Source organism: Falco biarmicus, chromosome 19 (assembly GCF_023638135.1).
Source record: "Falco biarmicus isolate bFalBia1 chromosome 19, bFalBia1.pri, whole genome shotgun sequence".
Classification (NCBI taxonomy): Eukaryota; Metazoa; Chordata; class Aves; order Falconiformes; family Falconidae; genus Falco; species Falco biarmicus.
Genome location: NC_079306.1, coordinates 1,546,643 through 1,557,577, shown reverse-complemented (window position 1 = coordinate 1,557,577; position 10,935 = coordinate 1,546,643). Strand labels below are relative to the sequence as shown.

General features: G+C 49.7%; 1 protein-coding gene across 1 annotated transcript in view; it reads right to left on the bottom strand.

The window, feature by feature from the left end:
- Positions 1 to 10,935, bottom strand: part of DIP2B (disco interacting protein 2 homolog B) — a 125,375-nt gene that overhangs the window by 96,820 nt on the left and 17,620 nt on the right. The gene's annotated exons all lie outside the window — the stretch shown is intronic.

Below are 10,935 nucleotides of genomic sequence, written 5' to 3'. Positions count from 1 at the left end.
CCTCCCGCCACCGCCTCTTCCGGCGCACGCCGAGCACTTCCGGGGCACAGGCGGTGCCGGATCCGCCCACTCCCTGCGGGGGGCGGGGGGGGGGGAGAGCGGAGGAGAGCAGAACCACTCCGCCAGGGGGCGCAGCGGCCGCGCTGCGCAAAGGGAGCCGGCGCCCCCCGCGGGAGGGAGTGGGCTGGCCCGCAGCGCCCAGGGGTGGGGGGGCGGGGGTGGCCGTGCTGCATTATATAAATTTATATCATTTGGGGTTTGGTTTGATTTTTAAACTACACAACGCAAAATACATTTTTTTTTCTCTTACACAACAAGAAGGGGGATCCCCCCCGCAGAGCCCGCTGGGCCCCCAGCACCCTGCCAGGCATCACACCCACTGCACCCACCTGTTTTGTCCCATTTTTTCCCGATTTTTCCTCATTCCAGCTGCGCCCCCACAGCCCACTTCAGCACTCCACCGCTGACCCGGCCACTGACCCCCTGCCCGCCTTGCCCTTGCTGCACCACCGCAGCCTGTGGCATGGGCCTGGCGAAGCTGAGCGGTGGGCCAAGAGCAGGGAAGATTCCCAGAAAATTCCCCAAGGCCGAGCCCCCCGCCAGCACCGCCGGGGTGGGATTTTCCCCCGCCAGCGCTCAGCGTGCCCTGCGCCTCCAGCTCGCTTATAGACCCTATATCCACCCAGCCCTGGGAACGTGGCCATGGGCAGGGAAGGGGCCGGGGCGGCTGCCGGGGCTCCCACCACCGGGAAGGGGCGGGGAGACGCCGGGAAGCGGAGAGAAGCCTTGGCTATGGCAAAGAACGTCACAGGACACCGGATTTCCTCCAGACAGTGCCAGCACAGAAAGGGCAGCCACCCACCACAGCATCCCTGCGAAGCCAGGCCACGATACCCATCACCTCTGTGGGAAAGATCCGCTCAAGCTCAGCGGAGCCTGAATCGTTTATTCCATGCGGTGCCCGTTTAATATTCGCGTGGCAGAGGTGGCGCACCCGGGATCAGAGCAGGGGGCTGACAGAGAAAGGGCCGGATCTCACCTACGGAAACCCCGAACACCGGACTCCTGCTTGCGTGTGCCTCGGCTCGCTGGTGTTACTCAGCCCCACAGGGAGCAGCGGCAGCGGAGGGGATTCCTGCAAGGAAAAAAACACTCTGAAACCATTTTGCTTTAAAGCAACAGGGAAAGAGCCACCAAACTTATTACAGCAGGGAGCCAGGCCCGGCTGGGAATCTTAGGTGATCAAAAAGTATTCTGTTAAAGAATTAATATACTCTGTGGTGGGTTTGGGTTGGGTGAAGGATACGGCTCTGAGCCCTCGGCTCCTTGCCGGCAGGGTGCTGCCATGGCTCGCTCTGCCGCTTGCCCTGCGAGGGAACCTGCACCCTGCTTAACACTATTACCCGCAATTACGGTCCAGCAAATCGGGGTTTGTTTAAGTTAGAGCCAGTGAAATAATCAGGGTTCGCTGAAGAGATTTAGAAAATTGCAAATTGACAGTCCAGCTGGCAGGTTCTGCGGGCGTTTCACTGACCAGCATCTCGAGGTGCACACGAAATGAAGGAAAAGCAAATTAAAGTAGTAGAAACCAAATAAGTAATTGAGAAGTGACTATTTACAGATTGAGGAATCCATTCTGGAAATCATCCTTTGCCACGGGCTACCTGGCGACAGACCACCAGGGACAGCACGAGCACAAACCGTCTCCTGATCATTATTTATTACGATGCTTAGGGAGACCTTGCAGTTACAGTATGAACTTGAGAACCTCTTCTTCATTCTCATCTACTTCACCCACCAGATGTAATCAGACTTAGCACTTGTCATCTTCAAAGCACTTTGCAAACATTAACTCATTAGTCTTTATGCCCCCTGTGAAGCCGTTAAGTGTTATCCCGGTTTTACAGGCCTCTATCTCCAAATCTGCTCATTAATTTTTAGTGTGCCCATCGCTTTAAACCGAGCGGTCAAAGGAAGAGAGAAATCGCAGCACAAAACAGTTCTGAGTCTCATTTTCAAACGTGCCAAGCACCTGGCCAGCCACAGGAGCTGAGGACTTCCAAAACCAGGCCTTGACAGGATGGCAATGATTGCTAATGCTCAGATTAGATTTTTTTTTTTTTTCCTGAAGTCTGTTCTGCCCTGCTCCTGCAGGATCTCCCCATTTAATTGAAGCGCCTGGCTGGCAAAGCAGGCAGCACCACGGACGTCAGTCAAGACACTTCCAGTCTCAGCCGAGTCCTTCCGCACTCACAACCTCACTGGCTTCAAGTGCAGACGGGGTGGATAACCAGGCCCAGCCTCCAGAGCTAGTAAATAATTCACACTTTGTGTGAATATTTATTGTCACAATTCTCTGCCTTCTAAGCAAGCGATGCAGAAGCACCAGGATTCGAGACCCAGAACGAACTACGATCAGATAACGTTAATACCTGTCTGGAAGGCAAATACAAACATATTCCTGTTTACACCGTGGTGAAGTTTCTTTCCTGTTAGTCACCATCTACTGTTCACTTACGGGAGGGTGGCAAGGCGAACACTTTTCCTTGAGCTCCATCCAGCGCTGCCCGGGAGCTGTTGGCCCCTGCTCTTCTCCCAGAGGCACTTCTCTCGACAGTTGGTTTTGGAATCACAGCAGAAACAATTGTGCCTTCTGTCCGTGAGGCGACAGAGCAGAATGAACTGATGCACACACTGAAATGAGATGTCATATTGTGAGAACAAATGAAGGGCACAGCAGAAAGCTGCTTGGGTTTTTTTGTTGTTGTTTGTCTTTTTTTTTATCGCAGTCATTTGTTGTGGAATGGGACTACAGAGGGATTTTTTGTTATAGGTCAAATTATCTGATATGAGCAGGTGCCAGTAAAAACTGGGATTTCCTGCCACCTAACTTTCCTCTGCTCTATTTATTTTTCTCGTGTTTCGGGTGCACCTCCTGAATGTATGATTTATTCCCCAGCAGAAGACAGCGATCCAGTGGCACACCGCGTCTGAAGGGCGTCTTACCTGCCACTCTAGCGCAGTAAGCATCCCAGCAGCCAGGATGGGGCGGGAGAAAGATGAGGACCGTGACACATACATCTAAAACGGCGAGCGAAGCCCTTCCCAGTCATCGCAGCCAACAGGCCATTTTCAGCACCCGTTGATTTCGCAAGAGGAAACTCCACCTCGAGGTAGCGCTGAGGGCACAGCATCAGGAATTTGTCCTTAAGAGGCCAGAAGCGGAATGTTATAACCACCAGGCAGGCTGATGAATGCAAAAGAGCAATACCTATTGTAGTCAGGAGCCTGGAGCAGCTATGCTGGCAAAAAGATTAATTACTCCTGGGTGTGAGCTGGAACCACACACCCAGCAGTCCTGAGGTTTTGGTTACTCCCCTGTGAAGTGCTCTCTGCCCGACTGCACTCAGGCAAGGATTCAGTTTCCCTTTTCCTGGTATTTTACCCCTGTTCTGCCCACCCTGGAATGGTCATTAGCTTCAAGCACAGCCAAATATAAACACCACGTGTGAGAGGCAAGAATAAAACACTTTCTCCCTGGTTCTGATGAAGCCCCTGCGCAGCAAAAGCTCTTACCTGTGCGTGAGACTGAACATCAGCCTGTCCGAGGGGGGTCTGAGGTCAGTCCCTGGGACAGGGAAGATGTTCTGGGCTCCATTAACCACAACCTTGCAGGTGCAAGCCCTTAGCTGAAACGAGAGCCGATGCCAGCACAGCTAAACCCCTTTTTGGCCCAGTGTTTTGTCCAAAGGTGCTAAATTTGGTCTGGTTACTACACCCTTGCTATCATCACCATTATCAGCAAGGAATAAATATGTTTAATCACTGAATAAATATTGAGCTGGCAGTACTATCTCTACCTCAGCTCTTGTGTGCTGTCCTTCCAGACAGCCGGGGTGCCTCCAGCGACTGCAGCAGAGCCTCTGGGATTACAGGGTGTTCCCAACATGGAGCTCTGCAGGCGCTGGCTGGGCCTCCTTGGTGGCTTGGTAAATATGTCAGAAAAGGCTGGCCTCAGCAGGCCTGCTGGAAACATCTGGTTTTAATTCTTCTTTAAAGCCATGACATTCATTTGGACACCAAACCACTTTCCTTTCATCTCTCCGGAGGACCAAGCCTGTGGCAGAGCTGACTTTCTGCCTGCCATTACCCTGTGTTACCCCGCAGGAAGAAAGAGGTCACAGAAGAGCCAGGACCACGGAGGAGAGATCTCAGGAGAGGGCGGCAGCTCACAACTGACACTGCCCTCCTCTTCTCCCTCCCCTAGAGTTCTTTTCAAGTTGTTTCAAGGCATGCATTTCTCTGTCAACATGTCTCAAAAGGGCCGAGAGTCCAGCTTAGACCTGATTTCCCCCTTAACTCACTGGGCTGAGAACGCAAGCGCTTGAGGAACAGACAGACACGGCATGCTGTCCCATGCAGGAAAGAGAGCGCCTTTGTGCTGGAGGGAGAAGCTGGATTTATTTAGAAATCCCTCCGCTGAGGATGCTGAAGGCTTTGAGGATGGGCCAACACGCTGGGAAGAAGCCTGGCAGGATCAGGAACACAAGCAGAGGAGTTTTCTCGCCAACTCTTGACCAATAATTCGGGTATCAATAAAGGACGGCCCTAGCGAGGAGATGATGCTTTGAACTCTAAACGTGTTATTGTGCAGCAGCAGAGGCCTAAAGCGAGATTGCTGGACGTTGGAAAGATCAGCTGCACCATCACATGATCCCATGATGCCTGTAACCACAGCGAAGTTTTAACCGAAGCCAGCGAGGCTCTTGGCTCAGTTTCTAGGTCTGAGCTCAGCAGAGATTGTGCAGTTGCATTTTCACAAACTTCCATCGATGCTGAAGTAAACGATTTGCTTTCCAGGCAAAACCAAGTCCCACCAGCGTGGGATAGGTGCCTCGGGCAGCCTCTGAGCTAACTAGCAGCAATCGCTGGGGTTTATTCCAACACACTTCAGCGCGAGGCAAACAGCACAGAGCTCCAGCTCCAAGAGGCGGCCAGCACTGAACAATCAATTTCCCATGTCAGACTCCGGCTACGCCCAAAGACTTGGCAGTGCTGAGGTGTATATACTGTGACAATAACATGAAATAAAACCTCTCTTCTCATCTGCCTACCCTCCTTCCCTGCTACCGGGCCACTCTTGAAACCGCCACAGTTAAAAGGATTTACCTTTTTATTTAAAGTGCCTGTATAAAAGCAATCCATGCAGGGAACAGCAAGAGAACAAGCTACCCTGGGAATTCCCAGCCCACTGCCCAGAAGGAGCACATCCTGACGTGTGGCACCGGCATGGCGCTGCTAACAGCTGAAGGCAATTCTTCTGCAGCTCAGGTGGGTCTTTTGGTACCCCTGAGTTTCCCTAATTGTTTCTTCAAAATTACTTGTAGGCCAGCCAGGGAACAGGCCAGGTATCAGGTTATCAGGAGCCAATCTCCAGTGGTGTGGTGCAAGAGCTGAAGTGTCCCTCTGCCTTTGTCTTACTTTCCATCCAGGACTAAGACTTCCCGGCAGAGAGTGAATCATGCAGGAGGGAGCTGGAGCAGGAAACACAGCTGCCAGGCTGACTCAGCATGGTTTCCCTCTTGAACCTTGAACACATGGGAGGCTGTGAAGGATGTTAATGTTTAACTCCATCAAAAGTCCCCTGTGCAGCAAAAGGCATCTGGGACAGCTTCTGGCAGGAGACATTTTGCTTTGCCAGGAGCTGTGCTGGTGACAGTAGCTCAGCGGTCAGGTCCGCAACTGCGCCTTTCAAAAGGCAATTAAGTTCAAAGGGCTTCGCAACATCTGATAAACTCCAGGAAAGAGAGGGATAAAACCAATGGCATTAATCAGTGCATCTCTCCAGCCCTGGACTTCGCTGGGCGCACCAACTCAGGAAGATACTGATACTTATCCTGATATAGTATCAGGAAGATACTATAAATAAGGAAATACTCATTAGTTGTTTGGGGAATATTGTTATCAATGATCTCCAAAGGAGCACTGCAGAGCTGCCTGCCTTTCTGCTCTCCTCTCTTTCTCCATCTCTCATTCTTCTTGCCAAGGGCATTTGAATCTTTACATAACTGTCTCTGTAGGAAAGAACATATAATCCCTAAAAGTTAGGGCTAGACTTTAATCCCAGCTCTGGTACCGGTTACTCAATAGCCATTTCAGATTCCTGTTCCTCACTTCGCCCATTGTAAAGTGGGGATGGTGCTTCCTGAACTTCTCATAATGCAAGAGTCATCTAATTAGTGCTAATTAGAAAGATCCAAAACCAAATCACTAGAATAGTGGCTATGAAATACTCACTTGTTAAGAGGACTGCTTCGTGAAGCCTCTCAGATGGGGACCCAGGCTTCCACGCCACAAAGGCTAGAGCTCCAACCGCTGATGCCAAAACCAGCCACGAGCTGCCAGGAAAGGGCTCTACAAGAGCTATTCAGCAGCCCCGGCTTTGTCCTACAGAGAACATACACCCTGCAGCGAATCTCTCCATCCCTTCCATTTGTTGCCTTTGCAATAACCTGCAACGTGTACAAAAGGGAAGAAATCCATAACTGTGTTCAGCAGGTAGATCCAATATCTTTCTCAGTCCCCAAGAGGGCTGAGTGAGAATGAATTCTGTAATTCAAGAAAAAGAAGCAACTCTGTCCAAGAATGAAAGAGCTCACAGTAAGTAAGTGCGTGGTTAGAGTTACCTGCAGACAAAAAGGGGGTCGCAGCACACCGGCGGAGAGATGGGGCTGGCCTGTCAGTACTGCTACGAAATGTTGTTGCGCTACCAGAAGTAGAGTGGGATTCTTTCATCATGAAGTAACAGCAGCTTTTGCTTTACAAGCCTCCGACGTGCAGCACTATAATAAAACACGCGTCTGCGCCAAGGCCCAAATGGTACAATATAGTCATCGATGAGCTGGGAAAGAGGTAAACAACAAAAGTGTCAAAGTTTACAGAAGATACCAAGTTATTCAGGATATCCAAACTGCCTGGAAAGGGCCGGTCTCATGATACCAAGTATATGGGCATTCAAACTGCAGGCAAAATGAAACGCTAATGAAGACGAAGATGCAGGAGCAAAGCATGGCTAACTGTAACTAGACAATAATGGGGTTTAAGTTAGCTGTTCCCACTCAGTAAAGAGTTCAGGAAATCATTATGGGGTATTCAACCCTGCACACACAGATGGCTGGAAAGCAAGACAATTTTTAAAAGGAACACAACACTGAAAAAACCTGCACTGAAAAACCCGTGCTGATCTTGTAGCATACCGTCCTGCTTTTTTTACTGGGCTTCACTGGTGCAGTTAAGGGTTGTTCTTCTTGGTCCAGGTGACACGCGTGCTATTGGAACCAGCAGTCCTGCAGCCCTAAACCGTCTGCCTGAATGACAGCTTAGAAAGGGCTCCAGGACCTGGCAGGGGCACTTGTACAGTCACTTAAATCGAAGAGATACTATATAAGACCATACCTTCTCGCTTTCTGGAATACCGACTTTCCATAGGGCTTAAAGCTTCTGCTCCTCAGCCCTGAAGTCACCACATTAATACAGATGTGCGACGCCTCCTTTGTAAAGTTATGCCAGTGTCCTTTAACGACTGTTGCATTCTATGGCCTTGGCTTTATTAAAAAACAAAAAGGGAACACAAGGCCTGAGAGAGTATGTTTGGAAATGGAAGTAAAATTCCACTTTAATCGCTGATTAAACAAACCAGTGGTGCTGTTGGGAGGGGTCACGTGAAGTTCACTGGTTGGGTGGAGATCTCAAAACCCAAAAAAGCCACGTGGGTGTCTGAGTGTTGTCCATACCACTGGGTGTTTCTTCAGCAGCTGCCTTACCCTATCTGCTAGTGCTGGGCCTCTCCTGTAGGAAGCTCAGCAGCCCCAGCAATCACAGGATCAGTCAGGGAATGCAGACTCCCTCAGGAAGCACTGCTATGCCAAAAGTGAGACACTTCAGTGAAATATCAAAAAGGAAGCACTGAGAAGACAAAGTACTGCTTTGGATTCTCCTCTCTGGTATAAATCTACTAGTGAAGTTGCATTCTATTGCTCTAACACTGAGGAAGATGCCACCCCTTGAAGGAAACAAGCACCATAAACACGTTAATAATTACACCTGCAATGATTTTCCCAGAACAGGTTATTCATAACTTATTGACTCGTCACCTTTTATACCTGCAAGTCACAACCACCTCCTACCAGAACACCAGAAAACACATTTTAAATCAATGCTCAGCTTAGAGCTGTCAGCTGCAGCTCAGGAAAGAGATCGCAGCGTTGTCATTGACAGGGCTCTGAAGCCACCGGCTCAGGGTCCAAGAGCAGCCAAAAAGGCTGGCTGAATGTTGGCTGCTTTCAGGAAGGAGACCCAGGTGATGCCAAAGCTCTTGGTTTGCTTTTGTAGAAATCCTCAGTGCACTGGAGCTCAGTTCTGGTCTCAGCTGCTCAGGAGGAATGCGGCGGAGTTATGGAGGGTCCAGAGGAGGGGAGGGGCGAGCTGCCTTAGTAAGAAGCGACTGAGAAGGCTGGAACACTTCAATTTAAAGAGGAGGCAGCTGAGAAGGATCTTATTGAAGTTTACAAAGTCCTACAGGCAACAAGGGAATGCAGACTTGATATTCACAGAATCCTGCCTTAGAAGAGCAAGCAGGCATGCTTTGAAACTACAAGATTAGTTTAAAACAGAAGAAAGTTGGGGTTTTTTTTCACATAAGTCCAGTATCTGGTGCCACAGAAGACTGGAGACAGTATCAGAAAGGTTAAAAGGGATTACGTGAGTTCACAAGCAACAGGTCCATAAATGGCTACTAAAAGGGCAAGGACGCACCCTTTAACTGGAGAGGGAAATGGACAGCAGCAGGTACCCTGGCTCACATGCTTGCCCAAAGAGCACCTCCGGTTGCCACCACTGGAGACAGGTTATGGGGGCTAAAGGTATCATTGGTCTGACCCAGGAGGATGTTTTTAACATTCCAAATTAAATCCTGAAAACCTTACACAGAATTAATTAAGGCAACGTGGTATTTTCTAACTGGTACTCTTATCTGCCCCTCAGCCCATCCTTGCTGTTGTGTGCAATGCCTCACGTTACAGCCTGGCCTCATTTAGCCACTAATCCCACAGGCAGATCCCTTTGCCACACGGAGCTCTCCTGAATCCGGCACAGCCAGGCACTGCTGTGGGGAGGAAGCTGCACATGTGGCACAAGCACAGAGGCTGAGGCTTTAAACTATCTTTGATGCAGAGTTTGACTTTTTTTTTTTTATGTTATTATTCATCACTGATTTTGATTAGCAATCTGCGAACTGCTGTAATGTATGTAAGTAGCAAGATGCATTATTTTATCCTTAATACTCAAACTTACAGGCATTACTGCAGTGTACCTTGTATTCCCAGCATTTCCAAATAACTGCTCCATCACATGTATGTATCTCGTAAAACGATCGCTTCTGTAGGTGTGCAATCATAGAGAAGGATGACAATTTCTCACTTGGAAAATCTTTAAGTCTACTGAAATAATATTTTCTGTATAACCCTTAGTCAACCCTAATCACTATAGCATCTCTATGGACGAGGCCGCACAGAGGTGAAGTGGGAATGGCTTGCTAAAAGTGCCGAAGCGTTGGCATCTGGTGTCATTTGAGATGCCGCACGGTGTTGCTGTCACCAGAAAAAGGGGGGAAGCCAGTCCAGAGGGGTGCAAGCCTGTAGTGGCCCCATGCTGTACCTCCCAGCCCTGTGCCGATGTCTCAGGCAGTCGAGGGTGCCTGAAATGGCAGCAGATACCTCTGCACCAGCAACTGATTCAAGCCTGAAACATCCTGCTCACATAATCTAGATAAACATGCAATTTCCTGTACAAGTCATCCATTAATAACAGCACATTTAAGTTTATCTGACTTGCTCTAGTAACAATGTCACATCTGCTCCACCAGGACATGCCTTCAATAGACCAGCACACAGATCCCAATGCCGTTTAAGCTACAAAGCCTGTAATTTACAAAGCGTATGCATTTTCTAGGCCATAGTTCAGGCTTTTTACTGGAATGAGTAAATTTCACATGGCAAAGCTGAGACTGCCGTAAAAGTAATAGCAGCATATTAATTTTAATTGGTCGCTTCCTGTTGTATAGGTCAGGGGACCTGGTGGTAGCTCACAAGCTGCTCCACGAGTGCAGAACGAGGGGGCTGGGAATTTGGGACAGCTCAAAGGAGACGCGAGCTGCGGGCATTGATACAGTGAAAAACCTGTAGCAGACAGAGGCTACATAGGGAACAGAAACATTAACACCCCAGAAAGAGCGAAGGGCGGGAGCTTAGCACTTAGCACATGACCAAGGCCACATTAAACTCTTGGCCTGATTAACACCAGCAGTGGGGAGACTGAGCTATAGCACTGATTACATGCAATTATTATTTTTTAATCTCAAGAATTCAGTACTTTACACATTACGAAGAATAAAATGGGAAGGAAAAGAAACAACTGAAGCTACTCCTGAAAGTACGTTGTTCAGACACACACCTTGAGGAGCTGCTGTGCTGGCTGGGGAGCGAGCCCTCCTGTCCCGCTAAGGAAGACACACAAACTTGCCAGTATCTCTGGAATGCAGGTTATCTAGTTTGGCTGCTGAAAACCCTTCTTCTTGTTTTTAAACAAACTAAGTCTGCAGGGAACTCCCAACGCCTCACACAGGCGCTCCTCCCCCTCAGCATACAGCTTTTCCTCACAACCCAGCACCCTTCAGCCACCTGCAAAGCCACCAAGCGCGGGGCTGTGTCCAGTGGACACCGCAGGTTGTGGTGCCCAGGCCCTTCACCCTCACCTTGACCAGGCCGCGGGCCTCACCTCACCCTTGTGAAGCTGGGGGCCGTACATACCCACCGCCGGGTGCCACCAGCACAGACAGCAGGCGTGGAGGGGGGTCGGCAAGCACGGAGACCCCCGGCT